This window comes from Ranitomeya variabilis, chromosome 2, assembly GCF_051348905.1.
Source record: "Ranitomeya variabilis isolate aRanVar5 chromosome 2, aRanVar5.hap1, whole genome shotgun sequence".
NCBI classification, from domain to species: domain Eukaryota; kingdom Metazoa; phylum Chordata; class Amphibia; order Anura; family Dendrobatidae; genus Ranitomeya; species Ranitomeya variabilis.
The window spans coordinates 731,744,864-731,757,012 of record NC_135233.1 but is presented as its reverse complement, the minus strand read 5'-3'; positions in this window follow the sequence as shown (position 1 = coordinate 731,757,012).

Genomic DNA, 12,149 nt, shown 5'->3' with positions numbered 1-12,149 from the left:
AAAAAATCGCATTTTTTTCTACAAAAATGATCTTTTTGCCTCCAAATTTTTATTTTACCAAGGGTAACAGGAGAAAATGGACCCCAGAAGTTGTTGTACAATTTGTCTTGAGTACGCCGACACCCCATATGTGGGGGTAAACCACTGTTTGGGCGCATGGCTGAGCTCGGAAGCAAAGGAGCGCCATTTGACTTTTCAATGCAAAATTGACTGGAATTGAGATCGGACGCCATGTCGCGTTTGGAGAGCCCCTGATGTGCCTAAACAGTAGAAACCCCCCAAAAGTGACCCCATTTTGGAAACTAGACCCCCCATGGAACTTATCTAGATGTGTAGTGAGAACTTTGAATGCCCAAGTGCATCACAGAAGTTTATAATGCAGAGTCGTGAAAATAAAAAATATATATTTTTTAACAATAAAGATTTTTTTAGCCCCCAAGTTTTTATTTTCACAAGGGTAACAAGAGAAATTGGACCCCAAAAGTTGTTGTCCAATTTGTCCTGAGTATGCTGGTACCCCATATGTGGGGGTAAACCACTGTTTGGGCGCACGGCAGAGCTCGGAAGGGAAGGAGCGCCATTTTGGAATGCAGACTTTGATAGAATTGTCTGCGGGCGTTATGTTGCGTTTGCAGACCCCTAATGTACCTAAACAGTAGAAACCCCCAACAAGTGACCCCATTTTGGAAAATAGACCCCCCCAAGGAACTTATCTAGATATGTGGTGAGAACTTTGAATGCCCAAGTGCTTCACAGAAGTTTATAATGCAGAGTAGTGAAAATAAAAAATATTTTTTTTTCCACAAAAAAGATTTTTTTAGCCCCCAAATTTTTATTTTCACAAGGGTAACAAGAGAAATTGGACCCCAAAAGTTGTTGTCCAATTTGTCCTGAGTATGCTGGTACCCCATATGTAGGGGTAAACCACTGTTTGGGCGCACGGCAGAGCTCGGAAGGGAAGGAGCGCCATTTTGGAATGCAGACTTTGATAGAATTGTCTGCGGGCGTTATGTTGCGTTTGCAGACCCCTAATGTACCTAAACAGTAGAAACCCCCAACAAGTGACCCCATTTTGGAAAATAGACCCCCCCAAGGAACTTATCTAGATATGTGGTGAGAACTTTGAATGCCCAAGTGCTTCACAGAAGTTTATAATGCAGAGTAGTGAAAATAAAAAATATTTTTTTTCCCACAAAAAAGATTTTTTTAGCCTCCAAATTTTTATTTTCACAAAGGTAACAAGAGAAATTGGATGCCAATATTTGTTCTCCAATTTGTCCTGAGTATTCTGGTACCCCATATGTGGGGGTAAACCACTGTTTTGGCACACGGCAGAGCTCGTAAGAGAAGGAGCGCCATTTTGGAATTCAGACTTTGATAGAATTGTCTGTGGGTGTTATGTTGCGTTTGCAGAGCCCCTGATGTACCTAAACAGTAGAAACCCCCACAAGTGACCAAATTTTGGAAACTAGACCCCCTAAGGAACTTATCTAGATATGTGGTGAGAACTTTGAAAGCTCAAGTGCTTCACAGAAGTTTATAATGCAGAGTAGTGAAAATAAAAAAATATTTTTTTTTCCAACAAAAAAGATTTTTAGCCCCCAAGTTTTTATTTTCACAAGGGTAACAGGAGAAATTGGACCCCAAAAGTTGTTGTCCTATTTATCCCGAGTACGCTGATGCCCCATATGTGGGGGTAAACCACTGTTTGGGCGCACGGCAGAGCTCAGAAGGGAGGGAGTACCATTTGACTTTTTTAGCGCAAAATTGGCTGTCGTGTTTGGAGACCCCCTGATGTACCTAAACAGTGGAAACCCCCAAATTATAACTCCAACCCTAACTCCAACACACCCCTAACCCTAATCTCAACCCGATCCATAATCCTAATCACAACCCTAACGATAATCACAACCCTAACCCTAAAACAGCCCTAATCTCAACCCTAACCATAACCCTAATCAAAACCCTAAATCCAACACACCCCTAACCCTAATCCCAACCCTAACCCTAATCCCAACCCTAATCCCAAACGTAACACTAATCCCAACCCTAATCCAAACCCTAACCCTAATCCCAACTCTAACCCTAACTTTAGCCCCAACCCTAACTTTAGCCCCAACCCTAACCATAACTTTAGCCCCCGTCGTCACAAAAAAAGTTCAATGTAACTTTTTTTTTGTACGTCGCGTCCGCCATTTCCGCGCATGCGTGGCCGTAACTCTGCCCCCTCCTCCCCAGGACATAGACTGGGCAGCGGATGCGTTGAAAAACTGCATCCGCTGCCCATGTTGTGCACAATTTTCACAACGTGCGTCGGTACGTCGGGCCGACGCATTGCGACCGCCCCGTAACGACGCAAGTGTGAAAGAAGCCTAAGGCTACTTTCACACTAGCGTCGTACTCGGCCCCCGGCAGCCGAGACCCCAAAGATCTTCCGGGTGCCGGGTGGCGGGCGTACTGCGCGTGCGCCGCCATTTTTTCCCGGAAAAAAGATGGCGGCGCCCATCGGGAGCCACGAGGAGCACCGGGGGAGGTAGGTAAGTATCGGGGGCTATTGGGGGCCATCGGGGACCACATTTCTCTGTCCTCCGATGTGCGATCACATCGGAGGACAGAGAAATTAAACGGCAAATCGCGTTTTTTTTTTTTTTGTTGCGACCGCCGGTAAACGGTTAATTACCGGCGATCGCAACTCGGGGGTCGGTAAAAACCCCCCGAATCATGTTCTCTGGGGTCTCGGCTACCCTCGGCAACCGAGACCCCAGAGAAAATCCGACTCTGGGGGGCGCTATTCACTTTTTCCACAGCGCCGTTAATTAACGGCGCTGTGGTTTGAGTACCCTTAGCGGCCGCCGTTAAAAGCCGTATCGGCGGTCGTTAAGGGGTTAAGATGCATTAATTTATAAACTATACAATTTATGAAAAACATTGAATATGACCTAATATATTTTTTTTAAATTCGTTTATTAACCACAAAGTAAAAGTATACAACATGCACATTTGTATTCATTGGTAATACATTTAATATGGAACATGTACATTGTATGCATAACTGAGTATCACAACTGTGCTTAGCATATTATTTACTCCATTCGAACCAAACAAACACAACATGGAGTCTTGAGAATTTACAGTCATTGAACCACAACTACAACTATATCCTATTAACTACCTTTCTGCCGCTTAATACTAAACTCGCATCGATCTCTGCGTAACGTCTATGGGAATTTAATACCTTGCCTTAGAGTAATTAACTATGAATTTAAATTTATAAAGTAAGGTGAGAGGAGTTCCATCCGCTCCAAATTTTCCCAAATTTACTTGGACATCCTCTATTTTGATATAGCGTGCGTTCATATGGAATGACCGAATTTACCAACTCCACCCAGGCTCTCAGGGAGGGGCAGGAACTCCCCATCCATCGCATTGCTATTACCTTCCTTGCCATAAAAAGTGATTCCCGTAAAAAGATCCCAATATGGTGTCCCCAAGTCTCTTCATCCCATACCCCAAATAAACAATGGCTCAAGAGGAACAGGAGGTACTACTATGGACGAAAGTAATGATGTCACCTCTTTCCAATATTGAAGGATAATAGGGCAATTCCACATTATGTGGATAAAATCTGCGTCTGGTGAATGGCAACGCAGACATTCCGAGGAGTGGAGTCGACCCATTTTAAAAAGCCGTGTGGGAGTCAAATATGACTAGTATATTATATATAGTTGAGTCATTCTGTTGTTAATTGACGGGGATACCCCAAGTGGGGACTCTAAAATTTCCTCCCATTCTTCTTCCTGTACCTCAGGAATGAGTCTCTCCCATTTCCCACTGATGAGTCTTATAGCGGATCCAGTCCCCACTGATAGCATATAGGTATATAAAGAAGAAATAAGGCCCTGGGGTCCCTGGGATTTGAGGATTCCTATCAGAGGCAGAGACGAAATTGTGCGGCCTGTGTCCACCCCCCTCATAAATGACTGGAAAGCTGATCTTAATTGTAAGAAACGAAAAAATTGGGATTTTGGAATATCGTACTTAGTCTGCAACTGTTCAAAGGACACGAAAGTCCCCTGGTCATATAAATCCCCCACCGAGGTAACACTATGCAGCACCCAAAAATCAGTAGATGGATGATCCAGCAGCGCCGGAAAGTAATTATTTTTCCATAGGGGCATTTCCGCTATAATATCCGTAAATCCAACAACTTTTTTTATTTGTCTCCAAACCAATCGTGCCAGTCGAAGCATGGGCAGTGAGTGGGGTGTGTTAGTTCTTTCTGACTCTAAAAAACTCAATGGGCACTCGACTCGAGCAGAATGAAGCAGATGATGTTCAGAGTTGGGGAGACAACCACCAGGCATCCATGTACCCAATGCTTTAGCCTGTCCGGCCAGGTAATATAGAAAAAAATCCGGTAATGCCGCTCCACCCCCCTGTTTAGGTCTCTGCAAAACAGACAGTCTAAGTTTGGGCCTAGATTTCCCCCATATAAAAGAAGTGATTTGGGAATTTAAATTGGCAAAGAGGGACTTAGGTATTGGTACTGCGCTATGCTGAAGGCGATAACTAAGTTTAGGGAGTAAAATCATTTTTATTAGGTTAATACGGCCTGCAACAGATAGAGGGAGTTTGCTCCAAGACGCAAATTCGGATTTGACTAATTCTAACAATGGGTAGACATTAAGCTGTAGATCAGAATTACTGCTTCGGGACATATAGATACCTAAGTATTTGAAATTGGATACGACAGGTAACAAGGACAAAGTTTCAAGATCTGGCATTGGGGCACAAGAGAGAGGCAATAGAGCAGATTTGTCCCAATTTATATACAAGCCGGAGTATTTACTAAAGACATCTATAGTGGCAATCACTCGTGGTAATGTTTCCTCTGCCTTGTCCATAAATATCACCATATCGTCAGTGTATAAGCCGATGGTGTCCACCCGACCCGCTATATCTATGCCCTTAATATCAGGGGAGGATCTCATACGTATTGCTAATGCCTCTATTGCAAGAGCAAAAAGAGCCGGCGAGAGGGGGCACCCCTGACGAGTCCCCCTGAATAGCAAGAGGGTCTTAGAGATAGAATTATTTATAATTATACGTGCCTTAGGTTTCATATATAATATATTGATCCACCTCAGAAACTTATCTCCGAAGCCATATCTCTGTAAGCATGCTGATAAAAAGGGCCACTCCAGAGAATCGAAAGCCTTAAGGTACCTTCACACTAAGCGACGCTGCAGCGATACAGACAACGATGCTGATCGCTGCAGCGTTGCTGTTTGGTCGCTGGAGAGCTGTCACACAGACAGCTCTCCAGCGACCAACGATGCCGAGGTCCCCAGGTAACCAGGGTAAACATCGGGTTGCTAAGTGCAGGGCCGCGCTTAGTAACCCGATGTTTACCCTGGTTACCAGTGTAAAATGTAAAAAAACAAACAGTACATACTCACCTTCGTATCCCCCGGAGTCCGCTTCCTGCACTGACTGTGAGTGCCGGCCCTAACAGCAGAGCGGTGACGTCAGCACTATCAGAGAGACGATTTTTACGTTGCATTTGAGAGGGGTTATTTCTAAGGGCTCGTACGTTATCAGAGGGATCAACTCTGGCAAACTCTTTTAATTTATCAGCTGCCCCGGATTCTTTTGTGCGCCGCATGGTTAGTAAGGTCAGAGTTACAAGTCGTGCAGAAACAGCAGGGCTATGGGAGGATGGTATCTGCAGTGAACCGAAACGTTATAAGTATAAGTATGGCAATTTCGGGGCTCCACTAGGGTGCTGCGCACCAGGAAGGACTCACTGTGCCCGCAGTGGTAGTAGCCAGGAGGGGGGTCCAGGGGCCCTCCAAAGTAATGGCGCTGATAGGCAGAGCGTCTTATTAAGCGCAGGGGGAGTGGGGGAGCGCAGGGCCCAATTTTTTAGAGCACACTCCGCGCGTCCCCTCAGTGTGTCCAGGGTATGTGCTCACTCACTCACCCATACAGCGCTGCAGGGATGAAAAGATGGCGCCGCGTCTCCACCTGCTGGAGCGCGCACTTTGAAGATGGCAGCCGCTCCACACAGGCACCGCCTCCGCTCGAGCCTCTCCTGCTCCTGGTGCACCACAGGCTCCCAGCACTCACCGCAATTGCCGGTAATCACCCGAGGATCTGGGTGAGATTTCGTCTCCGGCAGGGAGCAGCACCGCGCTTCTTCTCAACAGAGCGTGTGCTGCTGAAAATGGCCGCCTCCTCGCAGTGTGCCCGTCCAGAGCTCCTCGATCTCCAGAGCTTCTCGGCCACGGCGGTTTCCCCACAGGGTCCAAAAGAGCCGCCCGGAACCAGAGGGGTCCAGCAGTGGCGAATATATCGCCGTATTTAGGGGTCTTAGGTGCAGGATAATGAGAGGATTTAGGAGCTCTCCCACGATGCGTCCTCTCTCCTTCACTACATAGCCACGCCCCGACCTAATATATTTATATAAACTTAGGCTTCTTTCACATTTCCGTCGGTACGGGGCAGTCACGAAGCGTTGGCGCGACGTACTGATGGAAGTGTGTGCTTTCACATTTCCGTCAGACTGCAGGGTGAGGAAAGATCGTGAGAGCGATATTTCCTGCTGGGCATGCGCAGTCTGAAACACTGGATGCGACGTACAGAAAGACGTTCCCTTGAACGTTTTTCTGTGACAACGCGCCACCAAAACCAGACACATCCAGTGCACGACGGACGCAACGTGTGGCCATACGTCGGGATCCGTCGGCAATACAAGTCTATGGGAAAATGCAGGATACTGCTAATTTTTTTCAACAATAGACTTTTTGCGACGGTAGCAGAAAGACGGAAATGTGAAAGAAGCCTTAGCCAAATGACTCGTTTTTACATATCCTAATGGCTTCACAATGATCTTAACAATGACCTGGCTCATTAGATGCTTCTATACAAAAGATGTCCGTGTCTTGTTTCTGGAAACATTAGGAAGTTGGAGTGTAAAAATAACTCAGAGTCCAGTGTGAAAATTGCAACATTTCTATTTATTTTTAATACACATTTTGCTGTTTAAAAAAAAATTGACATATAGTTTTTAACCCCTTTCTGACCTCGGACGGGATAGTACGTCCGAGGTCAGAAGCCCCGCTTTGATGCGGGCTCCGGCGGTGAGCCCGCATCAAAGCCGGGACATGTCAGCTGTTTTGAACAGCTGACATGTGCCCGTAATAGGCGCGGGCAGAATCGCGATCTGCCGCGCCTATTAACTAGTTAAATGCCGCTGTCAAACGCAGACAATGCTTCTACATTGTAACCATAGAGGTCCTTGAGACCTCTATGGTTACTGATTGCCGGTAGCTGTGAGCGCCACCCTGTGGTCGGCGCTCACAGCACACCTGCTTGTCTGCTACATAGCAGCGAACATCAGACCGTTGCTATGTAGCAGAGCCGATCGCGTTGTGCCAGCTTCAAGCCTCCCATGGAGGCTATTGAAGCATGGCAAAAGTAAAAAAAAAAAAGTTAAAAAAATGTGAAAAAAATAAAAAAAAATATAAAAGTTTGAATCACTCCCCTTTCACCCCAATCAAAATAAATCAATAAAAAAAAATCAAACCTACACATATTTGGTATTGCCGCGTTCAGAATCTCCCGATCTATCAATAAAAAAAAAGCATTAACCTGATCGCTAAACGGCGTAGCAAGAAAAAAATTCGAAACGCCAGAATTACGTTTTTTTGGTTGCCATGACATTGCATTAAAATGCAATAACGGGCAATCAAAAGAACGTATCTGAACCAAAATGGTATAATTAAAAACGCCAGCTCGGCACGCAAAAAAAATAATCCCTCACCCGACCCCAGATCATGAAAAATGGAGACGCTAATGGTATCGGAAAATGGCGCAATTTTTTTTTTTAGCAAAGTTTGGATTTTTTTTTCACCACTTAGATAAAAAAAAAACCTAGACATGTTAGGTGTCTATGAACTCGTACTGACCTGGAGAATCATAATAGAAGGTCAGTTTTAGCATTTAGTGAACCTAGCAAAAAAGCCAAACAAAAAACTAGTGTGAGACTGCACTTTTTTTGCAATTTCACCGCACTTGGAATTTTTTTCCCGTTTTCTACTACACGACATGGTAAAACCAATGATGTCATTCAAAAGTACAACTCGTCCCGCAAAAAATAAGCTCTCACATGGCGAAATTGACAGAAAAATAAAAAAGTTATGGCTTTGGGAAGGAGGGGAGTGAAAAACGAACACGGAAAAAAGGAAAATCGCAAGGTCATGAAGGGGTAAAAAATACATTTAACCCCTTCATGACCCAGCCTATTTTGGCCTTAATGACCTTGCCGTTTTTTGCAATTCTGACCAGTGTCCCTTTATGAGGTAATAACTCAGGAACGCTTCAACGGATCCTAGCGATTCTGAGATTGTTTTTTCGTGACATATTGGGCTTCATGTTAGTGGTAAATTTAGGTCGATAATTTCTGAGTTTATTTGTGAAAAAAACGGAAATTTGGTGAAAATTTTGAAAATTTCGCAATTTTCACATTTTGAATTTTTATTCTGTTAAACCAGAGAGTTATGTGACACAAAATAGTTAATAAATAACGTTTCCCACATGTTTACTTTACATCAGCACAATTTTGGAAACAAATTTTTTTTTTGCTAGAAGTTATAAGGGTTAAAATTTGACCAGTGATTTCTCATTTTTACAACAAAATTTACAAAACCATTTTTTTTAGGGACCACCTCACATTTGAAGTCATTTTGAGGGTTCTATATGGCTGAAAATACCCAAAAGTGACACCATTCTAAAAACTGCACCCCTCAAGGTGCTCAAAACCACATTCAAGAAGTTTATTAACCCTTCAGGTGTTTCACAGCAGCAGAAGCAACATGGAAGTAAAAAATGAACATTTAACTTTTTAGTCACAAAAATGATCTTTTAGCAACAATTTTTTTATTTTCCCAAGGGTAAAAGGAGAAACTGGACCACGGACGTTGTTGTCCAATTTGTCCTGAGTACGCTGATACCTCATATGTGGGGGTAAACCACTGTTTGGGCGCACGGCAGGGCTCGGAAGGGAAGGAGCGCCATTTGACTTTTTGAATGAAAAATTGGCTCCAATCTTTAGCGGACACCATGTCGCGTTTGGAGAGCCCCCGTGTGCCTAAACATTGGAGCTCCCCCACAAGTGACCCCATTTTGGAAACTAGACCCCCCAAGGAACTTATCTAGAAGCATAGTGAGCACTTTAAACCCCAAGGTGCTTCACAAATTGATCCGTAAAAATGAAAAAGTACTTTTTTTTCCCCAAAAAATTATTTTAGCCTCAATTTTTTCATTTTCACATGGGCAACAGGATAAAATGGATCCTAAATTTTGTTGGGCAATTTCTCCTGAGTACACCGATACCTCACATGTGGGGGTAAACCACTGTTTGGGCACATGGTAAGGCTCGGAAGGGAAGGAGCGCCATTTGACTTTTTGAATGAAAAATTATCTCCATCGTTAGCGGACACCATGTCGCTTTTGGAATGCCCCTGTGTGCCTAAACATTGGAGCTCCTCCACAAGTGACCCCATTTTGGAAACTAGACCCCCCAAGGAACTTATCTAGAGGCATAGTGAGCACTTTAAACCCCCAGGTGCTTCACAAATTGATCCGCAAAAATGAAAAAGTACTTTTTTTTCACACAAAATTTCTTTTAGCCTCAATTCTTTCATTTTCACATGGGCAACAGGATAAAATGGATCCTAAAATTTGTTGGGCAATTTCTCCTGAGTACGCCGATACCTCATATGTGGGGGTAAACCACTGTTTGGGTGCACGGCAAGGCTCGGAAGGGGAGGCGTGCCATTTGACTTTTTGAATGGAAAATTAGCTCCAATCGTTAGCGGACACCATGTCGCGTTTGGAGAGCCCCTGTGTGCCTAAACATTGGAGATCCCCTACAAGTGACCCCATTTTGGAAACTAGACCCCCCAAGGAACTTATCTAGATGCATAGTGAGCACTTATAACCCCCAGGTGCTTCACAGAAGTTTATAACGCAGAGCCGTGAAAATAAAAAATTATTTTTCTTTGCTCAAAAATGATTTTTAGCCCAGAATTTTTTATTTTCCCAAGGGCAATAGGAGAAATTGGACCCCAAATGTTGTTGTCCAGTTTGTCCTGAGTACGATGATACCCCATATGTGGGGGTAAACCACTATTTGGGCGCACGGCAGGGCTCGGAAGGGAAGGCACGCCATTTGGCTTTTTGAATGGAAAATTAGCTCCAATCATTAGCGGACACCATGTCGCGTTTGGAGAGCCCCTGTGTGCCTAAACATTGGAGCTCCCGCACAAGTGACCCCATTTTGGAAACTAGACCTCCCAAGGAACTAACCTAGATGTGTGGTGAGCACTTTGAACCCCCAAGTGCTTCACAGAAGTTTATCACGCAGAGCCATGAAAATAAATTTTTTTTTCTTTTCTCAAAAATGATTTTTTAGCCCACAATTTTTTATTTTCCCAAGGGTAACAGGAGAAATTGGACCCCAAAAGTTGTTGTCCAGTTTCTCCTGAGTACGCTGATACCCCATATGTGGGGGTAAACCACTGTTTTGGCACACGTCGGGGTTCGGAAGGGAAGTAGTGACGTTTTGAAATGCAGACTTTGATGGAATGCTCTGCGGGCGTCAGGTTGCTTTTGCAGAGCCCCTGATGTGCCTAAACAGTAGGAACTCCCCACAAGTGACTCCATTTTGGAAACTAGACCCCCAAGGGAACTTATCTAGATGTGTGGTGAGCACTTTGAACCCCCAAGTGCTTCACAGAAGTTTATAACTCAGAGCCGTGAAAATAATAAATGTGTTTCCTTTCCTCAAAAATATATTTTTAGCCCAGAATTTTTTATTTTTGCAAGAGTAACAGGAGAAATTGGACCCAAAAGTTGTTGTCCAGTTTCTCCTGAGTACGCTGATACCCCATATATGGGGGTAAACCACTGTTTGGGCACATGCCGGGGCTCGGAAGGGAAGTAGTGATGTTTTGGAATGCAGACTTTGATGGAATGGTCTGCGGGCATCATGTTACGTTTGCAGAGCCCCTGATATGCCTAAACAGTAGAAAGCCCCCACAAGTGACCCCATTTTGGAAACTAGACCCCCCAAGGAACTTATCTAGATGTGTGGTGAGCATGTTCAACCCCCAAGTGCTTCACAGAAGTTTACAACGCAGAGCAGTGAAAATAAAAAATCATTTTTCTTTCATCAAAAAAGATGTTTTAGCAAGCAATTTTTTATTTTCACAAGGGTAACAGGAGAAATTGGGCCCCAATATTTGTTGCCCAGTTTGTTGTGAGTGTGCTGGTACCCCATATGTGGGGGTAAACCACTGTTTGGGCACACGTCAGGGCTCGGAAGGGAAGTAGTGACATTTGAAATGCAGACTTTGATGGAATGGTCTGCGGGCGTCACATTGCATTTGCAGAGCCCCTGATGTGCCTAAACAGTAGAAACACCCCACAAGTGACCCCATTTTGGAAACTAGACCCCCCCAAGGAACTTATCTAGATGTGTGATGAGCACGTTCAACCCCCAAGTGCTTCACAGAAGTTTACAACGCAGAGCCGTGAAAATAAAAATTAATTGTTCTTTCCTCAAAAATTATGTTTTAGCAAGTAATTTTTTATTTTTGCAAGGGTATCAGAAGAAATTGGACCCCAACAGTTGTTGCCCAGTTTGTCCTGAGTACGCTGGTACCCCAAATGTGGGGGTAAACCACTGTTTGGGCGCACGTCGGGGCTTGGAAGGGAGGGAGCACCATTTGACTTTTTGAACGCAAGATTGGCTGGAATCAATGGTGGCGCCATGTTGCGTTTGGAGACCCCTGATGTGCCTAAACAGTGGAAACCCCTCAATTCTAACTTCAACACTAACCCCAACACACCCCTAATCCTAATCCCAACTGTAGCCATAACCCTAATCACAACCCTAACCCCAACACACCCCTAACCACAACCCTAACCGCAACACACCCGTAACCCTAATTCCAACCCTAATCCTAACCCTAATCCCAACCCTAACCCTAATCCCAACCCTAACCACAACTGTAACCCCAACGCACCCCTAACCCTATCCGTAACCCTAACCACAAGCCTAATCTTAACCCTATTTCCAACCC